Below are 14,752 nucleotides of genomic sequence, written 5' to 3' on the forward strand. Positions count from 1 at the left end.
AGAAAATATTACCATTACTTTTACTCAGAGTTATAAGCCTGTGCTGTTACCTTCACTTCAGCTCAGATGTTTCTACTGTGCTTTAAAACTATGAATAGAATAGCACATAAGCTGGAAGGCAGTGAGTGAGAATGATTGATCACTTCAAGGTACTCACTCATTTATGGCTGTGGGTTGTGGCTCCACAGTAAGTAAACTAGATCTGCAGTTCCCAAATCTGCCATCTCTCCCCCTCTTGATCAGTGAACAAGTGGTTTTAGATAAAGGCTAGCAAGACTAACAGGGCTGAACAAAACTGATGCTAGTGCTGAGTTGTACTTTGAATATTAACAACAAAAAGACTAAGGGAATCTCTGGCACTATGACAGCTGCTTGCTTGGAAGACTGAAAGTGAGCAAGAGGGTTAGTAAGCCTTTTAAATCACATAGCTATAGTAACCAAACTGATTAATGAAGATTTTCTTCCACTTAAATCAGAATTAATTGGGGTGAATATAATGTTTGTATATCACACTGCCATCTGGTGTCAAAAGACTCAGAAACAGGAAAATTAAAGCCTGTTTTCTGAAGATGCTTCTCCATATGAAGCAGCATCACATTCACAGATAGATTGAACATTTCTAGCTACGTAAGGGTTGGTGGGACCCCTTAATATTTCCAAAGTTGAACATGCTTTTTAGCTATATCTTACTTATATATGTTGCACTGGTCTTCCAAAATTTTGGATTTCAGGATACTGTATAACTTAGAAATTAGTAGAGTTTCTACCTTCATATAATGTGCCACAACATTTCCTGGAATATTAGAGATTAATGACCATAAATTATTATGAATTGTGCAATAAAGAGTACATTTGACATTTCAAAATCTTGTTTTGAAAGTAAAAAGTTTTGGTGTTGTTTTTTTGGTTTTTGGGGTTTTTTTTTTTATACGCAGTGATTCTCACTAACATGGCAATATAAAGGACAAAGATTTCAAAGATAGTTCTTCTTTTAAGTTGGCTTTTTCTTTCATCATATTGGAGTCCTAATTCCCTATTAATTTACATTAACGAGTCATTCCCGTGACACTGAAAATGCGTACCTTGAAGGTAAAATAGTGCTGTGTCTGACTCAATATAATGACTCACCTGTCTCCCTCCCACATTGACTTCACTACAAGTACATTACTGTATATACAGCATAACATATACAAGGTGTAAGCAGAACCTGTCTAAAAGTATGTACTTGTGCATATGCTACCTAAGAATATGCGTATAGCTATTGGTATTATAATACCTTGTGCATGCTTGGCCATTTGCAATAAAAGTGTCCTGTGGCTCCAGAGAAGACTGAGGTCCACTCCACTGACTGCAGCTTATATAGATGCATGTAGTGCCCCAGAAGGTGTCTATATATATCTTTATGCACAGCTGTAAATGGTCATGCAGCTCTTTTGTTCCTGCTCCAAGACAGGCTCATGCAAGCTGGTTGTAACCTGAAGCGGTGCAATAAGGCAGATGTGCTGTGCTGAGTCAGAGACCCAGATCATGAGCCATAGCAGTATGTTTGAACACCTTCCAGCCACCTCTGAGCACAAGCAAAGCAGATGCACAGATTTTTGCAGCTGTCCACCTAGACATGGCCTCAAAGATAAGCTTTATATAATTTTGTAGCTGTAGTATGGGCGGCTAACATCCCTAAATAATTCCTGGTGTTAACAGCTTAATTTACTCTTAAAGCCTGCTGAGACCAACTTGGATTTCTGTTCTCTTATAAACTAGCAATTGGGGAGATTCTGTCTTATTTAAAAGTGCACAATAGTAATAGCTATATAGCATACAGTATTATAGAAGTTTGTAATGGCTGTGTGCTTAGGCTAGAGGAAAGGAAATGAAGGGCTGGACCAAGTAAGAGCTTTCAACAACAAAAAGCTACTGAAAAAGGAAGGGACTAAACTGTTCTTCTCATCCTCTTGGAAAAGTCGTGGTGAGCTTAAACTGTGCCAAAAGAGATTCAGACCTGACATTAATAATAGCGTCTTAGTAACAAGGATAGACAGGCACTGTAACAGACTGGCTAGGGGCCTGGGAATCTCTTTCTTTTAGATGTTATTATAGAGATGTTAGACAAATATCTCACAAGCACTTCTGAGATACAGTTGATCCTGCATCGGAGCAGAAGAATGTACTGACTTGTTGAGCTAACTTCTTTCATCTCAAATCTTCTAGGCTTTTGTGATTCACAGATCTAAAAGAAAGCAGATAGAATAGTTATTGATAAAGATTTACAGCCTGTGTCAATCTCACCTTATGAATCATACTTTCCTAGGAGAGATCTAAAGATCCATTTGTGATGGTAGAATTACTGTCAATGAACTGAGATGCTCAATCTGTTTTATATAGATACTTATCATCCTCATCACCATCTGTGCACCTTCAAAAAGCCTGAAACTGTTCTTTAGCATTGCCAGTCTTACTCAGGTTGTTTTTACCTTCCTGCTGCTGCCAAAGATGAAAAGAAAGAAAAACAAAAGGACTGTGCAGAAATGGAGTACTGTGTTTTATCAGAGGGGGAATTTGTTGTATTGTATTTATGTGCTGTATTTGTTATAAATTTGAAATTAATGTAACCATGAATACTTGAAAAAGCTGGGGTTTTAAAAGACAGACCTGGTTTGGAAATTTGTGGTAAAGCAAGATTTCATCAAAAAAATATTTCTTGGACAGGACGGAAACATTTCACAGAACCAGATAGCTTTTGGCATCCATGACCGTTTGCTGCCTGCTTGCCCACTTTAGCTTCTCGTTTACCTTCTCATTAGGTGAGAAACTCTAATTTTCTAATGTTGTATGTTGACTAATCCATTAGTGAATATTCCCTTGAAATAAGGTTACCAATGCTTTAGGCTTAGCAGCCTTACTGTAAGAAACCCTGACATGTGAATGACCTAGAATTCAGTGCTTTCTGGCTCATTTTCATAAACTCAGCAGTCAATTTGGGAATAAAGTACATGTTTGAACAAACTTCAAAGTGCTTTACAACTGTGGTGTTAGAAATACAAATGCCTAGTGGCTTTCAGAGCATATAGGACCAGATCTGTAGATATCAGATGAGCCAGAGTTTGAGGCTTCTTCACTGAAGCTCGTAGGAACAGAACTCTACTTCCATTGTTATTCTTTACATTTATGTTATTACCAAAGCAGGAAAGAAAAGCTTAAATTTTTGTGTGTAGTTGTTATGAGCACTTTAATATGCACAGAACTTTTCACAGATTTTCTTGCTTGTTGAACATCCCCTTTGAGAGTCCTTTCTTTCCCAAGTTCTGTACTTGTGCTTTTGCTTTACCATGGATTGACATCTAAAGAGATTTTCCACCGCAGCGTGCATGAATTACAGCTGGCAACCCTCAAAGGGCTATCAATATATAAGACACCTTATCAAGGTCACAGTGAAAGGCATCCAGAGAGCAAGGAATTCAGCTTGCATCATCAGCAAGCTGATTCACTGGCATACACACAGAACTACCCCTCTGCTCTGTAGCTCAGTCATAATTTTCAAGTTGTGCCAGAAGGAAGAAGCACTCTGAATGGCTTGCGCTTATTCTTAGCTTCACTGATATCTGCAGGAACCATATGTACATAACTACTTCTTAACTTCTAGAGCAGTACCTTTAATCCTTCTCAGTGTTTTTATGCCATCTACAGGTCTCTAAAAACTGCCGAATTCTTTACATATTTTTCATATCAGGCTTGATGGCAGGAAGCTTCATTTTCAAATCAGTTTTCATTATTTTGTAAATTTATACACCACTTAAAGAAACTTTTTTGTAAATTGCTTATTATTTGTAAAATCCACATCACAATAAAATGGCATGGAAGCTTCAAAACTCCTGACATTTTCAATATTGCTTTTGTCTAATTTTTCAGTGCAGAATAATTTTGGGGTTGTTTTATGATATCAAAACTTTGTCTTAAATCTTTATATCAACAATTTTGTTAGAAGAGTTTTTTTTTTTTCCTAGAAAAACCTAATTGTGAAACCTAAGGTTTCAGGAAAGATAACTATGTAGCTCAATAAATATTATAAATGTATCTATAATATGTACATATTAAATGCTATTTTTATTTAAGAATTAATAGAAAAAGCAGAATAGGCTACTTTTTCAAACAAAAAATTCATTAATGAGAATAATTATTTATTTAAAGGGATACAATAAAGGAGTTCCCTTCAATATGCTTTGCTTACTAAAATATCCCACAGTCTAATTCAGTACATGATCAGACAAGTTGTGGTGACAAGACACAAGGTAGAAATATGGCATAAGGAAGCACGAAGATTTGTGACAACAGGATTACATGCATTTCTTAAAAATTATATGACCTTTCAATCATTTTTGTGCCCTGTACAGTTAAAGAATTCACCGGTGCCTTTAGCTGATGAGAATTCTGCAAGTGCTGGCAAGGAAAAAAACTTGTCTTAACTCTAAAAACCTCTTCAGCAAGGTTCATTGTGCTCCCTATAGATAAGCAAGCCACTTAACACTGTCAAAAATGTCACAGTGTACTTTCAGACATTAGCACAAATAAATGAATGCATAAAAATCAAAATACAATGAAATGTAGAGAAATGTAGAGAAATGTAGAGAAATGTAGGAGTAAGTACAAGTAGCTGACTCTTAGATTGAGATTAATCTATGTCCTAAACATTCAAGTAAGGCATATTAGGATATAAAATATGGTTGAGACACTTTTTACTACAAGCCAGAGATAATCTGTTGGTTTTATTCCTTGTGGTCCACCTCATGCAGGAAAATTCAGTCATGGAGATTTGTCTGTGAATACTTCACTTCTGGTTCAGCTAGAGGTACAGTGACGAAGCCTTTTGACATGCACAGATAATTTACATTAAACGTGCCGCACAGAACCCCAATCATGGATGCAAAGTATATTCCCACTAAAAAAGAAACAATGATGCACACTAAATCCTTGGTGTAGACAGAACCAATAGTTTTCTCTAAACGTTCAAAACACTTTTTAAAGTCTCTTCTACCAAGAAAAAAGAAGTAACCTTAATTGTACTGCTGAATATTTCATTTTTTTACAAAATGTAATGTCATTCTTGTCTGGTATCTGAGGGAAAAGTGTTGAAGTGACCTTGTTTCCCAGTAGACTTATGATAAGTTTTCCAGCCAAATGAAATGGGAGTTCAAAACTACAACCGCAGTTATGCAAACTATGACTAATCTGTTGCACAGATTAAATGAAATGATAGGTGAATGGCTGACAGATTCCTTGGTGCATTTTAGCTTTAGCAGAGGCCAACATTGTTCATGTTTACAGGATTGTCAAGGGAAAATGCAGAAACAGGTAGGTTGATTGATTTGCCCAGGCAGCAGTGTGGTCTAATGTATTGTTTGGGCCTGGGCCTCAGAAGGCATGGAGCTAAAGCCCAAACCAGCTTCTGTCTCACAAGGATTTTGTGAGACTTAATTAGTGCTTGCAATTTACTATGAAAACAGTTTTCAAGCATGCAAATATATATGTAAATATATATCTATAGCTGAAAGATACGGGGAAGAAATTTAGGCAATAGAGTTTGTTAATTTAATATGATACAATTGTTTATCCCAATTACTTAATTCTATATTGACCTATTAGTTATCAGGGTCGATTAGGTATCAGGGTGACCTTCTTTACAGTGTGTATCCTTATCATTAGTACATATACATATACCCATCTCAGAAAAAATAATTCCTGGACTTTTTGCAGTTTCAGCTATGTAAGGAATATATCTTACCATTTAAAATATCATATTGCTCATAGAAGTTGGAAGAATTCCCCAAAATGAAGAGAACACATAGAAAGAAAATAATATAAACTTAAGAATATTTCTAAAGACGTTATTTTTCATGTATTGCTGCCAGTCCAAAGTCTTACCAGTTGAATCTTATTCAACAATAGGAATCTTCTGCATTTTAGTGATGCAAAAGGACCTCAGAAATAGGAAACAGCTTGACTTGATGATTACTGCTCTACTGCATTTTCAGATTTGTGAGCAAGAGGGAGATGAGAGGAAGGGAGCCATGAGCAGAGTCTCTGTGATTCCCCATTACCAAAGTGCTTTCTTGGGTACACAGGCAGCTTCAACTACAAACATGACCTGAAGCACTGTCAGAGCTGCCCTAACTTTAAATTACCCCACCAGTTTAATACTCACCAGATCACCGAAATAATATGCAACCATATGCAAAATAACAGCCTAAGCAATTGAAGCATTTGCTCTCTTGTTGAATGCTGTGTGAAAGTTTTTAAGCTGCTCATGCCCATGCAGTCTGCTGTATAAAAGGAACTAAATTGCTACATTAACTTTACTTTTTCTGTTTGTTTTCTTTTCTACAAAATTTTATGGACAATTTGGTACTCTGTAGGTCTTTTCTTCCTGGCTGACCTTAGGGTCTTTTGTTATGACAGTCTAGTGTGGCCAAGTTGAAAAACTTCAGTAAATGCTGACAGACATGCTGGATATTAAAGGTAAAGGAAGTGACTGCTGGATTATGAAGAAAGTTCGGTGGTGCAATGCTACTATCTTACTAATCTAACAGTGGACCAGAAGTTGAATATATGCAGAAATTTGCTTCAGTTGAATCAAGTATTGCTACCACCTGCAACTTTTCTTGTAATTTCTAGTAATTTTTCCTACCACCTGTGTTTTTGGCCTTTATGAAGTATTTTGAAGTTACAGACTTGTAACTCTTGGGTTCTTTATGCCTAAAAGGAAATTTGACTTTTGGAATTCAAGTTATCGAAACTCTAAAGAGCATATGTAATTTTATGAATGTAAGCAACATCACAGACTACTGTTGAAGCATCTTATGCTTGTAGGAACCCTCTGTTGTGTGTGATGTATATCTTTGAAGGGGAAGGGGAGAATACTATTAGCATAATCCTGCAAGAAGAAATATTTCTGTGAGTTGTTTGAACACCCATTTAGCTAAAACATGATAGGAACAAAAAGGTCTAGTAAGAAAAACCTCCTCTGACTTGGGAATCTGAATAAAAAAATAATATAAAGGAAAGACTGGCATCTTTCTATGTAGAGCAGAATAACCTAAGAGTTATTTGTCTCTTTTAAGTTTGACTAGTTGTGACCTGTGACTCAATTAGCTGTAGTGAAATGGTACATGGGAATCACAGTGAATGATATCTGTAGACCCGAGTATAATCTGAAACTATATGAAGACGAAGGTCTTATAGCATGCCCCAGGGAGCTAAAATGAGATACAGATAAACCGCATTTATCACACACACATACATACTTCATGATTGCAGTCAGAGCCTTCACCAATAGACACACTGCCCTGTTTAATTAATATTAGTTACAGTGCAACATATTGATAGAATTTAATAACTCATTTGGGGGCCACAGCATAGATGAAAAAAAAGAGAAATCTATAATCATACGGAAAGAATTTAATCAATAAAAGAGCAAATATAGCTTGTGTGGAGTCTTTATTTTGTGTGTTTGTAAACAGGATTCACTAGCACAAATTTATTGAAAAGTCTGCAGTCTTGCTCAGAGTATTTAGTAACAAATTCTTGCTAAAAGCTTGTCAGGTCTATGCACCCATGTGAGGCTGGATCTAAAACACAACCTTTCCATGACAGACAGTTTTACGTAGGGTTGTTTGTTCTTTTTTTGGTTTGTTTTTTGTGGGCTTTTTTGGTTGATTTTTGGGGGGTTTGGTATTTTTTACACCCCCCCACCCCCACCCCCCCCACCCCCTGGATGGTTAAATATCTCCTAAAAATATACTCAGAAGTTCTAAGTTTTTTACACTGTTTATTAGTTTTACTTAACATTTCTGTGAATCAGGTTATGTGTCTTAAGCTAGTACTACAGAAAGAAAACTTTTACCTATTCCATTCATTTTTGGTATGTGGTTAAGAATACTGGGAGCTAACTCTTTAATTATTTTTTGTAAATGTAATCATCCACTAGCAGGAAAAAATGTCTTTGCTAATTTTCAGTTTATTGAGAATTTAATGGTGTGCAATCTCCAGAGCTACTGCTACCCTCTAGTATCTTTCCTTGCCATTTTGTTGTTTTACTGAATAGTAATACACATGCCTGACTAATAATGCCATGTGCTATATTGATTCAAGGTACTATAACTGCCAAGATGATTGAAATGCTGTCTCCAGTGGTCCTTGACACCTCATATATCCAGATCATGATTTGCATTTATTCCCGTGGGATTTAGTGATTGTGTATATCTATATGCCCTTTGAGACTGATGTACTTTAGATCTCTAAGTAGAAGAAATCTGTGTGAGTGATGAACCATTTTATTCATAGCCCAGTGGGAATCCATAAACATAATTTGTCCTTCTCTGTCAGTTCATTGGCTCCTAAGTACAACTTTCTGTGGCTTTCTTCCAGGTCACAACATATCTTGTGAGAAAATTAAAAAGTAAAAAGCAATGAAGTTTGAAACATCAGTTTAAAAATCACATTCTGAATCAAGGTTGTAAATAATGTTCTGAAGTTCTCTATGCCATGGGTGTGCTGAATATAAGGAAGACTTTTGTCTTCTATTCTGCTGCAGCAGTCATCTGGAAATGTTGCAAATGTTTGATGAGGCAGTAAATTCAGGTTCACATTAAATCAGTAGTTTTCTATTTTATATTTTGAATTCAGTTGTGACTTACTATCTTTCGGTTAATTAATACACAGTTCTGTTTTCTGTTCCTCATGGTTGATTAAAGTATGTTGATCAGCGAATGCCCTGTGGTGGTGAAGACTTGTCAATATCTCTAGAAGGAAGTATTTGATTTATACGTATATAAGTATGTGTGTGTATATACTTTTTTTGGTTTTGAGACATCACTTTACCACCTATTCCCCTATTACATTTAACAGCTCATGAAACAAATGGAACAAATGGCACTAAAGTGCAAGTTGAACAATAGTATTTCTCAAGACTATCAGAATTTTTTCCAGTGGACACTACTGGAAAGGATGGGATATTGCTAAGAGTACTCTCTATAAGACATCAGATCAAGCTGTGTTATTGTTGATTTGTGATCTATTTTTAGGCAAAGATCAAGCTTCTATATTATCAACTTTTGGCTGCTTTTGATAAATTTTATAACTAGAATTTTGTTACTCCCTAATAATATTCACATTATTATGAAGCCAATATGAATTATGTTGAGTAATATATATTGCCCTTTAGATATAAAGAGGTTTCTGGGGTTTTTCTTCAGTATGAGACTATTAGGAAAATTAGATGGCTAAGGACAGTCTGCCCAGAAATATTGGTGTGTCTTTCATCTTGAAAAGATGCCCTGGTATTTCTTCATTGATGAAACCCCTTATGTACAGGTTTCTTAAATATGTTGTTTGATTTTTTTAAAACTGGCTTTAGTGGAACTTACTCTCACTGACCTGTATCTCACAAAAATTGTTCTAAATCAGGATTAAAATGATTGCATAAACCAAAACTGTCTAACAAAATCAGACTTTGTGAATTATTCTTACAGGATGCTTCCATTTGTGTAAAAATGCAGATGTCTCTGCTAGAAAGTTGGAAGCCATATGGAACCAAATCATGCATAACACTTGCTGAAGAATACATTTATAAGTGAGAACTTTGCTTAGAGGGCAGATTTTGTTCATATTGTCTAGCACAGCAAATTTTAACTGACTTTGGTACTTCGCTCTACCTGTATAGATTTGTACTGACATCAGCATGCATGAGCTGTGTCCTCCAGGTCTGTATGCTCGGTATCAAGATCTGTCTTGTGAATTTAGAAGAAAAAGATATTCTTTTTTTCTGGAGAAAACAAATACGTCAGCTTTAGGGGTATGAAAAGGGACAGATTCTTGCATCTATTTGGATGATGTTTGCGCTGCTGGTGTTGCACCAGTTCCTTTCAAACCCTGAAAATTTTTCCACAGTATGAACAAAAAGTGTTCTACAGATATTCTTCCCTTTATTGCACCACATGAATTACTTCCTCATACATCTTCAGGAACAATGCAACAGCCACACGTTGTAGCATGATTACTGTTATAATATTTATAAAGGATTAATAACTGTGTTTTCTAGATGTGAAAATTATTTGATTGCAAAATCTATTACTACATAAGAAGATATTGCAGGTTGTTAATAATCTGTTAACCCTTAAAAACTGTAAAAATGGAATTGGATTTCATAGACTGTAAGCAGACATCACTGTCCTGTTCACATAGAAACTGCTTCTGTGGATCCCCTTTGCAGACACTGACAAAAGATTGCAGATGTTCATTGTAGAATGTTGTTGTCCAAAGGACATGTAATTGTTGAGTCTCTTAAAATTTGGGCCAAATTTGCCAATGATATCATCGGATGCAAAATCATTCATCCAAAAGTGTCATGTGGAGGCTTGTTGTTTTTTGAGGGTTTGTGGGGTTTATTTCTGCAAAAATAAATAAGGCCTTTGGTCTTTAGAAAAAGGCTTTAAAGGTTTTCACTTCCACAGGAAAATATGCCTTTTCAACACAAGAAGCTAAAGCTGAACAATTTAGGGCATAAGCAAGTATGTTATTTTGTTTTTATCCCCATTTCATCACTGTAAGCGGAAAAAAAGCCTTGTTGCAATAAAATTCATCTTTATTATTCTAAGACTTTTAATCTGGACTGATTGTGGTCAAACATGGTCCTAAAACTGGTATAGATTAATTTTATGAATTTTTGCTTTTATTTCCTAACATTAAACTGCCTGCCACACAAGACTGCTAGAATAAGAAACTTGAGGCTATGCAAGAGATTTCATTTTCATTTTTTTTAATTCATCCTTCAGAATTCATGATAGAGAATGTCTGCTGCTAACAGTGTCTTTTAGGGTCAATTGCTTTAGTCTTTTCTTTGGTACAGACTGTGTATTAATACAATATATTTGGGAAGTGGGGTCTTCCTGTAAGAAAAATGTGGAAAAGGTCATGAGTGCCAGTTTGACTTATGCTTCATATCAAGGACATCAGTCATAGTATGAGTTGGCTCACTGTTAATCAGAAATATCTGTCTATGAAAATTAATGTTGGAATATATTTTGCAACCTTTATTCTGGCTGCTATAGGATAAAGCTATCTTTAATCTTGTTAGAAAGGTAAATAGTACTGAAAATTACAGGTGATACTGGCTTTCTAGGCAAAGCTTAGAGAACAAATTCATATTAATAACAACCTTGGATCAAACTGGATTAAGTTGATTTCAGTTTAAATTAAATTAAATGGATACACTAACAGAAGTAAGTCTAACTATTACACTGAATTTCAAAAGACAAAGAATGATGAATTAGGGGATGTAGATAGGGGAATGCATTAAGCTGCTCAAAAATATGAATCTGGTAGGGGTCTTTATGTCTATAGAAGTAGACCTATCAAAATCAATACCCTAAAAAAGGGATTTTGTGCAGAAATTTGTAGAAATAGCCTGACGATCAGGGGATTCTTGTGCATCAAATAGGAGTTCGATTTAACATACTGTGGTCCCAGTCCAGCAATTGGAGTTAGATAGGCAGAGATGCCCATACTGAACTATTTTCACTAACTGCATAAATATAGTATTATGTGGGGCTAAAGAGATTTGCTATCCTGATTTGTTGCAGGTTTGAGTTAAAAAAGGGAATTTCACTCGTCTTCTGAGTACTTAATTGCCATTGTGTACTTATTGCTTACCTAAGGTGTGGGCTTGTGGGGATGGGGGAAGCATTCTTTTCTAGACAGGGAAAAGTCAAAGGAACAGGCAACTTCATAAAATATTCTCTAACCCAACCTATCAACTTTTTTTTTTTTAATGAAGTGTATTGCCTCATCTGTAAAACAAGTTCTGTAGGTATTAGTCTGTGCAGCTTCTAAACTCATCAATATATTATGGATTTTCATTGTCAAGTGATTCTGCAGCTAAGACTACAAGAAGAGTTGGGGAGGAATCAATTTCTATGTGTAGCAAGGAGTTGACTCTAAAATATAACTAAGAGATTAATTTGAGGAACTCTATAGTCAAATAATATTTTCAAAATATTTTGCCCTCTAACTTAATTTCACAATATTTAAAGGTAGGTAGCTATCTAATACGCTTTTGTCCTTGGTTTTCAGTCTTGCCTGTTTGTTTACTTTTGGGACCTTATTTTTTATAATGGCAAAGTACCAAGCACTAGCGCTTTCCTTCACATTTTGTATGCATAGCTGTATTCTCTGTGTAGTTATATTTGGCATTTTAATTCAAAGCAAGAGTACTCCTCAGCCTCTTTCTTTTTGCTATGATGTTTAGCTAAAGCCAGTGTTTATCCTTTCCTTGAAGCCTTCTACTGGAGTTCTCTGCACTTATGACTGCAGGTGTGATTGCACCCAAACAGCTCCTTCATACACTGGATGGTAGTGTGCTTTGTGAGGGACGCCTCTTTCATGTATCGTATTTTCTTTCTGTTTAAATTTACTTCCTCTTTAAGTAAGCACCTCTTTAAGTGACACCTTCTCTTCTGTTGTCTCTGGCATTGTATTTAAAGCTCCTTTTACTTCCTGACTCTTAAAAAGTTACTGTGGCTGTATGTGTAATTTTCCCTCAGGCCAGGTTCTAGTATGAAACCATAAGCTTCTTGCAGCCCCTGTAAATATCTGTTCCTCTGTAGTATTAAGTAGTACAAAGATTTTATACAGGAATTAATTTTACTGAGAGACAGTTTGGAAGCTTAAGGTTTTCAGCAAAATACATTTTTCTCCCCCTGTGGTGGGTTGATCCCGGCCAAAAGCTAAGTACCCACCTGCTTGCCCGCTCACTTCCCCACCAGCAAAACAGGGGAGAGAATCAGAAGAGCAAAAGCTGAAAACTCGTGGGTCAATATAAAGAGAGCTTAATAGGTGAGGGCAAGCTGCATACACAAGCAAAGCAAAGTAAGAAATTCATTCACAGCTTCCCATCGGCAGGCAGATATCCAGACACTCCCTGGGAAGCCGGGCCTCAGCGTGCATAGCAGTTGCTTGGGGAGACAAAGGCCATAAACATGAACCTCCTCCCTCCCTTGTTGTTTCCCTGAAACCTTATTGCTGATCATGATGTCATATGGTATCAAATATCCTTCTGGTACATTGGAGTCAGATGTCCTGTGTCCTCTCCCGGACTTTTGCCTACCCCCCAGCCTACTCACTGCAGTGCACGGTGGGAGAAAGAAGAGCTTGACTCCGTGCGCTCATTGTTCAGCAATAGCCAAAACATCAGTGTGTTATCAACACTGTTTAGTCACAAATCCAAAACACAGCGCCATACAGGCTGCTAGGAAAAAAGTTAACTCCATCCCAGCCAAAGCCAGTACACTCTCCTTCATTTCTTAAAGTTTGTGGTGTATCACAGGAAACTAAGTCAGAGTCTTTGAAGAAACAGCTTGTCTCTACCTCTGACAGTGGGATCAACAATACTGATGTTATTCCCAAGAAATGGTTACCGAAATCTTTCTCAAAGGTGACCCATGATGGAAATTTCATTATTTCTTAGAAAACAAACTATAATTTTGGAGTAAAAATAATTGAAAGGAAAGTTTAGAACTTTTGATTCTCATAATTTAACATTTTACAAATATTTTGTGGGGATATATTTATTTTTAATTAAGGTTCCTGAAAACTAATTATGTTTTTAACAGAAGACTTTTACCTTAAAACCGCTTTGTCCTTTCTAAGTAATTTCAGCTGTGATAAAATGTGTCAACAATATCAGAACATATCTGAATGAACCAATTGTGCTAAAAAAGTGCAAAATTGAATGCACTCTAAGTATATTATGCGTTGCGTGGAAGATGATGCATTGGATAAACCTTTTCTTGACTGTCCCATCTTGAAGTGAATAGGACTTATTTGGCAGTGAGGAAGGCAATAAGAATGTAGAGGAAGATGAAAGTATCATGGATGCAATAGAAGTGCAGAAAGAAAGGGGACAACAGAAAAATTGAAATCAGTAAGAGATTTTGTTCTTTGCTATGGTTTTGAGGGTCTCCTTCACCTCATTGTATATGGTAGTAAATCCTCTAATAGACTCAGTTAGCCTTGTTGTACTGGCTTTCAAAATGAAGTCAAGGCCAGGGGCATTACAGTGATATTACACAAATGATTGTAACATCTCTTACCACAGAAACCTAATTGCTGTGTTAATGAATCAGTAGTTATTAACTCATTGTTATCACTTTTTTTGTTGTTTAAAATTCAGAACTGTAAAAAAGTTTAGGTTTTTAGATTATTTAAAAAGTGTCCTTTTTTTCAGACAAGACTTCTCAACAGCATAAACTAACTTGTATTTTCCGAACAGGCAGTACTGCTCGTGGTACTAGAAAGATATCTGCAAATGCAAACGTAAGTTGGGAGGGTAACCCAGCAGTGCTCTAGTATGTAAAGATGCACCTGTACGAGCATTTTAAGTCTTACTGTAAGTGTGATTTGGAAGCAAAGCTCTTGATTGTCCCTACTAACTGTGCTTTGGCTCACGTCATGGAGAAGCCCTGGAACAGCTGAACTTAATTCCTTTTTGATGAAGTTGAAGTGGAAGTCGTACTCAGGAAGAACAGATCATGCACCCAGCTGGTAGCAAACGCTGGGACCACAGGGCCTAACTGGGTCTGCAGAGCAAAACTGCTTGCAGTACAGATGCTGCAAACATTGTGGCCTCAGCACCAGCTGTCTGGCTTTATAGCCCTGCTCTTGCTGTTCTGCAATACTTGCTAATGGTGGCATAAGATACAATTAC

Source organism: Phalacrocorax carbo, chromosome 2 (genome assembly GCF_963921805.1).
Source record: "Phalacrocorax carbo chromosome 2, bPhaCar2.1, whole genome shotgun sequence".
Lineage (NCBI taxonomy): Eukaryota > Metazoa > Chordata > Aves > Suliformes > Phalacrocoracidae > Phalacrocorax > Phalacrocorax carbo.